The sequence below is a fragment of the Python bivittatus genome, unplaced genomic scaffold (genome assembly GCF_059951505.1).
Source record: "Python bivittatus isolate LINGU-HERP-01145 unplaced genomic scaffold, Pbiv_v1 ctg000700_np1212, whole genome shotgun sequence".
Lineage (NCBI taxonomy): Eukaryota > Metazoa > Chordata > Lepidosauria > Squamata > Pythonidae > Python > Python bivittatus.
In genome coordinates, this window is record NW_028277098.1 from 46,189,920 (window position 1) to 46,204,641 (window position 14,722).

At 36.9% G+C, this 14,722-nt stretch overlaps 1 protein-coding gene across 3 annotated transcripts in view; it reads left to right on the forward strand.

Moving 5' to 3' along the window:
- The window catches only part of BEND5 (BEN domain containing 5), a 949,534-nt gene that overhangs the window by 325,517 nt on the left and 609,295 nt on the right, over nt 1-14,722 (forward strand). The window lies entirely within an intron of this gene.

The window sequence follows — 14,722 nt, forward strand, 5'->3', positions numbered from 1 at the left end:
TCACTAGGAGTTAACACTGGTTCGAACACATACAAATTACTAGCAGAGTGAGGTCTCTACAACTGCCTAGAGTTCCTTGGGACTAAGGCAGTCAATTTTATAAATAAAGAAATATAAATAATTACTATAAAAAGCAGACTAAGGACTGTGAGAAGAAGCTATTATTATTAACTGGGCATTTCAGAACACTGTATAAAGAACAAAAAACAAGCTAAATATATTTTGATTGATGAAACATTATTCTGATCACTCTGTGTGCCAGATCACTTTTTATGCTAGGACTGACTGAGCCTTATTGATTGCAACTTATTGGGACACAAGTCTTCCCAGTGGAAAACAAATGTGGCCCACAATCTCTACATTGTTCCCATATGGCACTTTGTAAACTGCAGTTTGGGAATAAGGGGCATTTTATGGGAACCAGTATTTTCAGGAACAGTGCAAAGGACTGGAAACTCATACAGACAAGCAGAAGGAAAAAAAAAATTATGACAATCAAGGAGCAGCGAGAATATTTGGCTGTCTGCAGTGAGCTAGATGTAGGGGTGTGTGAAAAAATGTAGCAGCAGCACAGATGAAGCCCCACCCTTTTTATATGTGTGTTGATGTGTGTGTGGAAAGGGATGGGGCTTCAATCATGCTAGTGCAACCACCCTCTTGATCTTTTTGACTCCCTCAGGTGGATGCCGCTGGACTCCTGGCAAATTGCTGACTCTGTGAAAGTTGCAGGAGCAGGCGTGGTGGGACTAAGCACTGGCTTTAAGGGGGCCGAAGAGCCAGGAGCCTAACTGCCGCTGCATGCATGCTCTCTTGACAGACTTTCATTATTCCAAATCATATATTTTTGGATTTCTTCACCCCCACAGAATTTTTAGTGCATGTTTGCCTTGATAAAATATGCACTTGAAACCAAATGGTGTTCACCAATTCAGGAAATAAGTGTTTGGAACTACTATACAAGAGGAGTCACCATTTCTCTTATTCAAACACATCCTCTTAGATCCCCTTGTAATAATATATAATGATTTGAAACACCTAGAAAGAGAAAGATAGGTGTTTGTGTGTGTGAAGGGAAGTGAGAAGGATTTTAAACTAGGCAGTAGAGAAATGATAGCTGCACATCCATTTTATTTTCCCCTCTGCCACTTTTCTGGTTGTAATCATAGGTCTAGTAGTTGCTCCCTGTTTTGTGAAAAAAGCCATTAGAGTAATAGTATATGCGTATACACACATGTATGCAATGTTTGTGCTTTATGTTAGCCTTCAGAATAATAATAATAAATAATAGATATCTTATTATGAACACAGTAGACAGGAACTCAACACAGCATAATAAAAAGAAGTAGTTGTTACTGAAATTCCATCTTGGTAGTTAACTGAGAAAATATTTCAAGAAAATTCTGTCACAATACATGTCTGGAGGGAAAGTTTGATATACACATTTGTAGCTCACAACAGCAACAAATATGGGATTTTGTATGTTTTGGGAAGCTTTCACATACTGAAATATTACAGCCCACAGTTTAGATGTTTCTGTATTTCACTTGATGGTTGTATGAATTATACATCAAGTACTTTGTCAAACATTTTTTGTAAGTGTATTGACAAATGTCCTCTCGCTGTTGATGAAATACATAGTAGTACTATAACAGTTTTTAAAACATTACTTCTACATTTTTATCCCATATGTTACTTTTCCTTCATTGCATCTGCCTTTTTATTTAGTGAAACACAAACATTTATGAATCTTTCTCAAAAACCTTCAGAACAACACTGAAATGCTGTATTAATCATAGAATCACTGTATCAGTACAGTTTGGAAATAGACCAGAAGAATGCACATGGTCCTTAAAATACACGTTTGTAACTGATTTATTTCTGCTTCCTTAGGATTGGGAGAGTAGGCTGCAAAGAAAGGCTAATGGTACAATTTATGCACACTTTGTGCTAGCAGATCTTGAAAGATACATTATGCAAAAGGCTCCTTTGGACTGTCCTGACAAAAGCAGTTGTTGGATTTCAGGCCATTTGTAGAAAAGCGTCCCCCTTTTGGATCTGATTGTCTGCCTGTCTATTATCTATCTATCTATCTATCTATCTATCTATCTATCTATCTATCTATCTATCTATCTATCTATCCATTAAGATAGATTGGATGGAAGATAGTTATTGTGTGTAGGAAACAAACACCTCCTTCCCCCCCACCCCCATTATTCTGATAATATACTGTAGACCTGTTAGGAACCTAAGCTCCACTAACTTCTTTGGGGCTTAAGTGCAAATAATTTCAATGGAACCACAATTTGGATATTTTTACCTACATAAAAGAAATGAACACCTTTCCTGAAGTACTATAGAGACTTCTCAAAAGCAGATTATAGCAACACAATGAAGCTCTATAGCACAAATGGGTAATTCATTACAATGGAGACAATTTTGTGCAATAAGGACACTTATTTTTCCTGCCATTCTCTGGCTCAGAATGTATTTTCTATGGCAGTATGTACAAACCACCACCACCAACAAAATCCATAAATAAATAAATAAATTCAAAGTTCAGAACTATTCAGGCCCACTTGGAATGCTAGAATGAAGGTGTTGTGTTCTTCTTATTTAATATTCATTATATTCAGTGCCAAATTGAGTTTTACGATGTGAAAAGCAAGGCTTACAAGAAAAGTAGTTTCTTTCAAGTTGAGTTTGTCTGTTCTTGACCCCAGGGCCACATCCATGCAGTTTTCCTGGCTAAGTACAAAAGTGCTTTCTTTTTACATTTCTTTAACTAGCCTGCAGAAATGATGTTCCCTGATATTTTGTCACCCACAATGACAGATCCTGCTTAGCTTGGACATGCAGACAAGATCAGCCAGTTGGTGTACATAGTTGAGACTGCCGCCACTTGGTATGGGCAGTAGACGTGGATCAGAGGCATTACTAGATCATATTGTTCTCCTTTCTCTCTTCCTTGGACTCCAGGGAAAGCACATTGCTGATTAAATTAATTTCAAATGCCTTATTTGTCTTTTTAAGGCAGTTTACAAAAAAGTGAAGATAAAAAGAAAACTCATACTCAAACCTATTCAAGATGTTGGTTAGTCCTGATGAGGGAACATCCATTGTAATTTTTATTAGTGCATGTTGAGGTGTGGCATAGTCTTATTATTTACAGTTAGAATGGAATGTAACATGAAATAGGTATGAACATTCAGTATTGTTGCCAATTGTTACTTATTGATAAAATGATCCAAAAACATTTGCTGGACATCTAGAGAAGAACCTTAAAGCATATATTTTGTGCTGTTCACACTGTCAGTTGTCATCAACTATGGGAGATAATTAGTGGTTAATCTTCTTAAATCAGTAAGAATTAGCCCAATCCCATTAAGATACATTTCTCAATCTCAGGAACTGACTGGAGAATTCTGGGAGTCCAGACCTCTTAAAGTTGCTGAGGTTGAGAAACACTGCATTAAACCCTTCATACAGACTTTCCAAACAGTTTATAGGGATCTAAATTCATAATATAAACAAACAAACAAACACACAAACTCATGCTTATCCTATACTGAGCTGTGTCTAGTTGTTTTTGTTGTCATTCTCTCTACCTTTCCACTCCTGAAATCTTTGAAAGTAAAACAGGCCTCCCTAGCTGATGGCATAACTAGCTATAATATCAAAAGCCTCAAAACAGGCAGTGCTACACACCATCATATTTTTCTTCCGTCTTCCCATCCATTATTCACTTAATTCTAAAGCAAGAAGAAAAATAGCTTTGCTATTCATAATCATTCTCACTGAAAAAATACAGATGTATTGAGCAAACATGGCAACTTTTCATCATTTGCCATTTGAGGCCTGAATAAAGAGGCCACTGTTTAAAAATTAACAAATACCAATTTCTCATGTAAATGCTCTTTATAATTAAGGTCATCCTTTGTGCAAGCTAGTGACAAAGAATTGTTAATTGCTGTGGGAATAAGAAGTAACCATAATTGTAAGGGGAGGAGAAATGCAAAAACATTAAGTACAATACTGAGCAAAAAAGCCTGTGGGAACATCCAAATTAAAAAGTGTGAGTAAGTATACGAATGGCAGGTAATTGAATCCATGTATCCTTCTGCAATGTAGTAACACTCTATGAAAGGGAATCTGATGGAGCAAGAGATTATTTACCTGCTACAGGGAAAACTGAATCAGGAAAGCAGGATATATCTAGAAATATTCATGCAGTAACTTACTTTTCTTGACATTGTTAAAGTCATTTATTTTTGTTGGTTTTTTCTTTATATTATTCTCATTCATTTCCATATCAGCTTAACCACTTCTTTGTTACAGAACCAAACACAGAATGGGGCAATTTGGAGTAGTTTTTAATCATTCAGATGGGACAGTCATCTCTTAAACTACTTTGTTCCAGATTTATAATTCTCTGAAAACATTTGCTTCCAAAATGCTCTTCAGGAGCTCTACCATGCTACAGAGCTCTACCATGTGTCAGGAGCTCTACCATGCTACAGCGGTCAGGCCTTCATTGTGTTGATGATATCATTATCAAACAAACTTTTGTTGCTCTCTTGGTGGAGATGGGAGGAAGGTGGAACACTGGAATCAATGATGTATATCAGTCTTGAATTAAGAAGCACCATTGCAATCACATCATAGATACAGGGGTGGAAGAAGAGATTAAAACATGTTTAACTTACAATCATATTTCACTGATGCCCAGATTCTAGTTTTGAGTATTGGATGGCACATTTTCTGGTGAACAAATTGCAACCAACTTGTAAGGGCTGAAGCTGATGAGGTGGGAAATTACCATTCTCGGCTCAGATACAATTGTTATGTAATTCCTGTGTTTTAATTCCTGTGTTTTTCAGTAGGCAGATTTTCTGTGTATATATAACAGTCTTATATAAAGCAGCTATCTGTATTGACTTCTTGAAGTTTTTGCTTTTAGCCAGCTACAGAATATACAGAGTTTCCAGACAGCTGAGGTTTTTTGTTGTGCCTTAGAGAGATATCTGACACAGGTTATGTATTTTTCAGCATTCTCTTTCCCATTCTCACTTGATCCTTCTTCAGTTTGTCAGTTTTTCTACTTCTCTCCCTTTCCTTTCCTTCTGTTCTTCCCTATTTTTACACTATAGTATTCTATTATTCATTTATTTATGTTGTTTTATGCCACCCATTCCTGAAGGCTGTGGACAGCTAACAATCAATATTAGCATAAAATAAAATAAAATAATAAATCTACCCATGATATAAACAGAATTGATCAACATCAAATATGCCAAGTCATATGTCCACCAGATTCTCACCTACAATCACATGTTCTCTTCTGCGCTAGATTGAACAATCAGGTCTTAACTGTTCTCCTGAAACCCAAGGGTGATTGAAAATTCCAAGCTCCCATTAGGTGACAATCTTGTGTAGATGGGACCTAGAGGGAATTGACCCTATTTGATCAGATCATACAGACAGATCATGTCACTTGAAAATTTTGGACTGATTCCTGTGAAATATGGTATTCGTCATTCCTTCACTGCTTTAACACTGTAAATTTTATCTTGGAAACAAGTACATTAAATGCACTTCAATAAACCAGATTGTTTAAAAAATATATAAATAACCCAAACCCTGATGCACTTCTTTCCCTTACAGTGCTCTAGCATTCCGGCAAATTATGTCCCTTTTTTATTTTTAAAGCACCCCCTTGCCCTGCTTTTCATCTGAAAGCTAATGGTAGAAAAGAGCTCTGTTTTTCTTGAATTCTGCTCTGCAGTTGGCCCAGCTACTTCTGGGCCAAGATGCAGCAGGATATGCTGTTTCTACAGTTTCTGGCGTAGCCTTCAGGCATGACAAGCAACTTCTCCACAATCCAAAGAATCCTAGACTTGGGAAGCTTCAAATAGCCTTAGGACGCAATCAGTGCAGCATTGCTTTTAAGAGCATGCAAAAGAAACTTCATTTATAAAGATAAAAATAAGCACAATTCCTTAACTGCAGGATTTGGGTTAGGCCCAAAGGTTTATCCCAGCTTAACTGATCAGATCTTGTTAGTAAGACTAACAAAAGAGCGAAGAATGAACTTATGAGATTCATACTGTGGAAGGTTGAAGCGCCTGGCAAAAGGAAAGCTGTTGGGTCTGTCCCAAGGTCATGCTGGCTTTTTCGGGGGGAAGGGAAAGCAGAGGATTTAGCAGAAGACCTCAAGCATGTAGGCAAAAAAGGGGAAATGGAAAGTACCTGTACAGTGACACGTATATGTTCTGGATATAGAATATAAAAAGAGCCAGGAAGACCAGAGAAAGGGGGGGGGGGCACTGTATTGCAGATGCTGCAGGACATGCTGCTGGAGAGGATGCCACTTGGGAAACATGGAATGAAGTAGAGCCTGAAAGCCCAGAGATTCTGACCCTAAAACAAGGAGTGAGACCCAAGAAAATCCTGGAGCCACTTGTGAACACGTGGAGAAACCAGGAGAATGGACTGTGTCGTGTTCAAGGAGTTTTAGATACTGGACGCTGAAATTGTGTGAATTAAAGGCTTTGTTTGGCAGCAAGACAGCCAGGAGAGCTCACAGACTGAGATAAGGAAGGGTAGAAGAAGCCGAAATAAAGCACAAGCGAAAGTGAGGGAAAGAGAGTTGAGAGGTTGAGAATAAAGGTGTGTATGTAGTTACAGTATGTACGTACTAAATGTTGTAAATTTTATTTTCACTTGTATATATTAGGTCACATTATTGTATTAGTATAAATACCTTAGTGGTTAGAATAAACTCCCTCATTTGTTTAAGCGCTGTCCATGTGTGTGTCTGTATCAGTTCCCATCTTGACTCACCGTCGTACACATACATTTCAAATTACGTGCAGGCAAAAACCTGAGCGATGAAGCTAATATGCTTAACCCCAGAATATGCCTCAATCAGCATATACATTCATAAGAATCTGAGAAAATAAAGACAGCCATTGCAGTGACAGGGATAAAGGGCAAAAAAGACAAGGTAGCAGGGAGTTTCTAAGGTCATACATAATTCAGAAAGCAGGGTTCTCAGAGAAAAAAAAATCAGAAGGAAATCCTGTCACAAAGCCATTTATCTCTGAAAAGAAAATGATGAGAATTCAAAGTTGTTAATAGAGGAAAAAAATTGTAATTTTTTTCTAAATGTTATAATACTGCAGTGCATCCCTCTGAAGGTACTGGCCTATTTGTATCAGACAAAATACAATACCGCTGTACATACAAATAAGGATTTTTTTTAATACTCTGCACTTCCTTAAACAGTAGATAGTTTTTGATCTTTGTATTACATTTTTTTATATGACAGAAATCCCCACAATGCTAGTATATTGATGCAGATGTGTGTGAAATCAGCATCCACAATTCAGGCATAATGAAATTATTGCCATAGTTTTTTGCAATCTTGGGAGATTTCTCAGTTAGTCTTGTTTGCCAGAGATATACCTGAGAGGAGCCTAAATGAAGTTCACATGGATTTCAAATATTATTTTTGCAGAAAATAGGGGAATGGGAATAGATGAACAGATGGGGAAGGGAGATAAGGAAAAAAAAGTCTATTTGGCTAATTGAAGCTTAGAGGCTATTAAAGCTGACCCTGTTGTGTACTGGCAGTATACCATAGAGACAGGAGAGCAAGCCTAGAGTTAGCCACACACGTGTGCCATGAGAAATACTCAAAATACAGTTTCCTCCAGAAATTGCACTTGATTATGATAACTTAGTACTATATATATATGGTAGTCAAGAATGGCTTAAAAGAGTGAAGGAGGAAAAGACAGGGAATAAAGTTCAAATGATGTATGATGTAGAGCTACAACATCTTTCAAGAAGTTTAAATAACAAGGCAATTTTTAATTAGGAACTTAAACTAAGGACACAAATATAACAGGGATGCTGCTGGATCACACTGAAGACTTGTCTAGTCCAGTGTTTGGGTAATCAACTAGGTGTCTAGAGAAGTCCACAAACAATAATGAGGGTAACAGCACTCTCTCATTCTTGCTTCCCGTGACTGGAATTTAAATCATGCAGACCCAGAAGGCAGCTTTTGGTTAAAAGGGAAAAAATCTGGAGAAAAAGACATATGATGATACATGTAATGTATGAGGAGTATATGATGATTGAATATTAGCATAAACTGATTTTTTTTAATTACATCCTGGAACAGTCAAGATGCTTGAAGACTTAGTTTCCTCCTATTCTTGCAAATGCGTTCAGATTCATTTACTATTTATTTTGTATCTGATGTTCCTCAGAGAACACACCCATGGGCGGATAATGATGATAGTTATGTTTATGATAAATCATAAAGCACATGACTTTCCTGATTAGAATTACTCTGAAATAATTCTTTTGGAATGGAAAGAATTAACTATAATAGGGAATTAAAAGAAATATGCAAATTCTCATTTGGACTTGTTAAGCTAGATATATTCTATGTTCCTTTTTGCATTATTTTTGTACTACTTCCCAAGGCAGTTCTTAAGCACAATTATAAATAAATAAAAATAATTTGAAGGCGTAACTTGTTCCCTCTAAATCAATGGAACATAAGCTTAAGTGTAATGAATCTGTCATAGGGACATCTGTGGGACTTAGGTTCAACAATGAGATCTGACCCATCATTCTTAGTAGCATTTGTCCTTTGCATATGTGATAGAGGAGACTGCAGGGCAGCAGTTTTCTGCAGGTTTTAGTGCTGGGAGAAAACGGGATTAGCTATTTTGCTTGTAACTGCAGGGAGACTTTTAAAGGACACTAAGTTCACAAACTCATTTTCTAATCACTTTCAGAAATTGCTCATTAACTATTCGTAAGCTATTAGAGACCTTTGGAATAACAAGTTTGAAAATGCTGGGTGAGTTTGCCCTTAATCCTGAACAAAAGAAAATTTTAATCATAAATTTAAGAATTTAAAGAATCTGAAATAAACAGCAAAAAGCTAAACAAGATTTTGATTCTAGAAAGTTATAAATGGACTAAGGATCCAGATAAAATTAGAATATTGAAACTTTTACAATAAGATTTTGGAATTAATTATAAAGTACAAACGGCTTCTCATGGGAAATAGATCCTGTTTTGGTTTTTACAAGACATAACATAGATAATTTAATGATTTCAAAAACTGGACACTAGAGGGAACTAAGATTTTAGGTAGAGGGAAGATATACAGGCCTGCAAGATGATGCAAAATGTTCTAACAATAAAAATACTAAAGGAAACTTTTGAAGAATGTAATAGTATCCATAATATCAACAGTGTCAGTAATGATGTCTGTGTCTATGAATAGATTACGTCCAAAAGATATTATTGAAGAAATGTCAGATGTAGAACAAATTTTATCTGACAAGATAGAGATGGTATTGAAGGTGGATTTACAATTGACAGGCCAAGAGAATGATTTAGAAAAGAATGTTTCACTGGATCTACAAAAGAAATTGACTGAGGTTTTAAAATTTAAAAGGGAAATACAAATGAGAAACCAAGAGAGTAACCTGGATAATTTTTTTCTCACTGGATTTACAGAAGAGGCTTGTTAAAGCCTTTGAAAAACTCTGTGAGATGGGACAAAGAAGAAATGAAGAGAAATCAAATCCTACAACAATATTTGAATGAACTAAAGATTAAGACTTAGAAGTAAAAGGAAGTGATATAAAGTTGGTTTATTTAATCAAGGTTAAAATAAGATATGTTGTTACTTCTGGCTACCATTTATGGACTTTCTGCTGACACCAGGACTGAAAAGATGATGCTTTGTGGATTTGTTTATAGATAAGAGATGGGATATGGGATGAAGAGATAAATGTTTGTAACTTTAGAGAGTATAAAGAGTTACTAAATTTATTACTTGTTGTGATTGGAACAAGTTGGAAGCCACTTCTTTATATATTTATTTTTTCTTTCTTTAGTATATTCTTACTTTTCTTTTTCTTCTCTCTTTTTCCTTGCTTTTTTACTCACTTTGTCTTTCTGTTTCTTTAAGTTTAGTTTGTATTAGATTTTACTGTTATAAACAAAATTCTAAGCAAGCAAGCAAGCCTTTCCATTAGGCAGAATGAGACATTCCTCTTAAGTAGCAGCAAAGTGGTGGAGGAGAGAACTATGTGTCCTATATGCCCTAAGCTACCACAATGCCTTTAGCTGTGGTGGAGGACACTGTCCAGTCCAATCAGACTTACAGTTGTACTTAGATTGGAAGTGCATCCTTTCATCATGTTTTGTTTTGTTTTGTTTTGTAATATACCAGTTTGTTCTAATTACCAACCAATGTAAGTGTACATTTCATTATTCCACTTACCAAGAAATCTTTACCGTTTCATAGTAGTAGATGCTTTGTGTGCAAAAAAAGTTTCAGAGTAATTTGGTAGCATCTCCAAAGAGATTGAGGAAAAATGCATTTCTGAAACTCTGGAGAGTCACAATCAGTCAGTGCTTAGATATTGTTCTGGATGGGTTAATAGTCTGACTCAAGTTAGGACACCTTTTTTTGTTTCTTATTACAGTCAATGAATTAACTGCTAAAATATTTTTTAAAGCCATATGTTTTAAAAGTGAAAAAATTAAAGGACTACAGCAAAGCAGTTAAAAATGACAGGCAAAACCTGAAGTTTTTCTCATCACCTTGCTGCATCTTAGATTGTTTTGGGGGCCCTCCATACAACCTCCTTGATCTGAGATGGCCTACTTATTTGTTGAAGATGTGTCCTTACATTGGACTTGGGGGTGGCCTGCTGCTGAGACAGGCTAGAGATAGTTCAAGGTGATCTGTTGAAATGCAGAGGAAAGAACTATTGCTATTGCATACTGGTAACTCACCTGGATGTGACTTATGCCAGCAGAGGCTCCCATAGTTTGGCTACACATGAAGGGGATTGAGCTTACATGGGGCTTTGAAGCTGCTGTCTTGAAGTCCTCTTTCTCCCTCCTTTCCTTAGCCAGCTGTCAATGAACTGCCCCCTTTGTCCCCTACCCATTGCCAAATGAGGTTTTACAGGTAGGTCAGGTTTCACAGTGCCTATCTCCTCCTCCTTGTCCTCTTCCTCACCGTCTAATGGTGCTTCAGGGACTGGCATTCCCATACCAATTCCTAGTTTGACTAAACTCCTTCGCAGTATGTCATAGTCAGAATTCCTTTTCCAAGCTGCTGCTCCTACCTCCATCAGGGCTACCATTGCCACCATATGAGAGAGAGAGAGAGAGAGAGAGAGAGAGAGAGAGAGAGAGAGAGAGAGAGCTATCCACTGGCCTCTTTCTGAAGGCATAGTAATAACAACATTGCTGAGACATCAATTTTCAGGCTGATATACTTTTCTCCCATCTCAAGAATAGGAAAAGGCATCCTCAGGGCTGCATGGATTAGTCTTTAGAAAATTGTTCCAAACCATTGGACCTCAGAACTAGCCCAGTGGAAGGGATAAGGACTAGGTGGATGTAGCCCTCCACTGCAGATGTGATGGGAAGATCCCCAGCAGAGCATGTTTTAGGATGAACAGTGACTAGATCTGAGATCTATAGCTTCATAGTTCACAAAGGCCCTGATTCTTGGGTTTCTCAGCTATGCAGCCTGGAAAGAGTATAATTAAAAAAAAAAAAGGAAGACAACTTCAGCCCATTTTGTCTTATTTAGCTAATAAGGCTTGGGAAGCAATGGTGGATGGATCCATCTATATCTTTCATCCCTGATCCTATGTTGGATTACCAAATTAGAAGCTACTAAACCAGTGTAGCTTTATTAATTTCAGCTGTGTTGCATTTTAAAAGTACTGCAAAACATGCAAAGCGACATTCCTTATGATTAAAATCCATTCAGGAGATACGATTGTTTGGATAAGAAACTGCTGCTTTGCTTGTTGTTCTTCATTAAAAGGAAGAAAAACTGTGGGCAAACTTTCTAATCTGCTGGCATGACTTGTGTGCATTTTTGCAAGCCAAATAGCCAAAATAAGGGTACCTAATTTATTAAATGCTAAACACTGCTCTCTCTCTCCCTAGCAATAGTCTGAAATCAATGAAATGTCAGATGCTTATAGAAGTTGGAATTCTTCTGATTAAATAAGTAGTCATAGAGTAGTATCTGTTACCTCGGAGCATTTCTAGCCATATGCTTCCTGGAAATTTTCTGCCATAATAAATATTCTCCAGTGTGATTTTCTAACTTTAGCTGTCACAGACTGTGTAACTGCTAGAATAAAAAGGTTGGGCATTTTTACAGGTCTGTGACAAGATGGGAGTGTTTGTGTGTCTGTGTGTCTGTGTATCTGTGTGCTTTATGTAAAGTCTCAGCTCAGAAATGCACAATTAAATTTTGAGTTCTGAATCTGTCCCTGCTGGCCTAAGACACATTAGTATTCTACTGGCAGCTGCCTATAGGTAGTAATATTATTTTGTCCATAACCAGAGGGAACAATCAGACTAAGCCATTCTCTAACTATAAACCAGCCAAAGTAATTGGGTTTAATTTTAATTTTTGTAATAGCTTTAAATTAATAGAAGCAGCTGCTGCCACAGTGTGTGTGTGTCCTTTTCCAGCAGGCATAGAACTTAAAGAGGAAAAGAGTAAACAATGGTAAGTCTAGGACACAGAGGTTAATGCAAGAACTGAACAATGTCTTTGTTTAATCAAAAACTTCACTGGCCATAACTAGTGTGCCTTGTCTCTTTTGTTTCTCTATCTTTCTATCCTCTTTCCTTTTTTTAATTCATAGATAGTCTCAATCTGATTAGGCTTCTGTATGTAAAGATATCTTGTTGGTATTGTAGTACCCTCCCTCCTATTTGCCTTGGAAACAGATTAGCTCTGACAATCAATAGTAAGAATAGATTAACCCTCTAGAGTTCCATTACAGTTTTATTGAGACTGAAGATCTCTTAAAATGAGCCTTTTCTATGAATAGGGGTTATATCTCTTAAGGGAGAATAGGCCTTCCTCCTGTAGAAATCATTGGATAGCAAACTAATAGTATAGAAACAACAAATAGTCTTGTGGCACCTTGAAGACTAACAGATGTACAATTGCATAAGTTTTGTAGTTTGCCGTACATCTAATCAGATGCATGGCATACAGTTCATTGAACTGTCATTGAGTCAGGCTCAGCTGTTGGTGTCTGAATGGAAAAATACTTTCCATCCCAACCCTATTTCATCACAGACATTGTTGGTAGAGAGGGGAAGGGAGGATGGTGAAAGGAGGGTGAGAGATCGCTTTAGAAGTGAGGTAATATAAAGTTGCAGTTAAACTTCTAATGTTTGTTGAGGTCCAGTCTGTTTGATTTGAAGTCCACTTAGAAGTATTTGATAGTATATTACGGTAACAGCAGTACCAGATGTGGCTTCAGGTCCATGGAAGGAGCAAATTGATTCCCTGCTCTTTCCCACTGATTGACTGATAGTGTCCTTGGACATTTTCCATTGTACCAGGTCCTGGCTTCCCCCTGCTGTGATACTGACATTTTGGGCAAAGTTTCCCACATAGAACTGACACTGAGTTTGGTAGTGGTCTAAAATTTGGTAAGAAAAACAAGGTATTTTACAAACCTGCTAGTACTAAATGTGTAATGCTAATTGCTGGTTAGGATTAGTCATAACTTAAGTATCAGAGGCAGCAATTACATTCACATTCTGTCTTTAGACTCCTCAGAGGCATCTGGGTAGTCACCACAGGGGAAAAAAATGTTTATCTGGATAGGGCTTTGATCTGATCCATATCTACTGCTTATTGGTAATGATTTTTCCCCTGTCCTTTTTTTCAAAGCATAGGTTATGGTGATAACTCAATATATTTCCAGTATCAAGGGAAACTATTGTACTCTTTGCTTATGAACTCCCCAGGAGCATTTGGCTGGCTACTGTGAGAACAGAATGGTAGACTGGATAGGACTCTGGTCTCAAATATCAGACCTTTCCTCTCTTTCTCTTTCTCTCTCTCTTTCTCTTGCACATACTCACACATTACTACTACTACCCAAATAGAAAATTAATTTCCTCAATCCTTTTGTCTCTATGATCCTAAAAAATAATGAGAGAATTAGTGGTTGTAAAATTTCAGAATGCTTAGACTGCACTACATCAGTATAATAAATAATTAACCCTTTCATCCTTTTGGGTTGATGAGCCAGAGCAATAACAAGGGGAAATGGATTTTATTTTATCTCCATTGAATAGCATTGCACAGGCTCTTTTATTATATTTTGTCAGGAAGATTTTAGTTTTGCTTTGGATGGTCGTTAACTGCAGCTAATTATAAAATATGTCATTTTCTACAATGGGAAGTTTCTTGTTTCCATTTCATATTAGCAATGAAAGGCCAAAACTGATCTTCTGCAGTTGCCTGGCTTCTTGGAACCATTACAGCAAAAGACATTAGTATTGCTGTGTTCTGCAAATCATATTATATTTTCTTCACCATCATTGCCTGATAGTAGTGAACTCCTGATAAAACCATTACAGAGGACCTGTTTATTATATTGCTTAATTGAATAAGCTAGTGCCTACAGGATAATAGTATTCTTTTGCCAGAGGGCTGGAGAATTTGTTGTATTTGATTACCAAGACTCTTGTGGAGTCTGTCCAGGCAGATAAAAGTTGAAAGCTTATACCTCCAACCAGCTTGCCTAGAGAATTAAATTTTGACTCATACACCCAAGACTGCCATATATAATCATCATGAATTTTGGTACAAATTTAAATATGCTGTCCAATACAA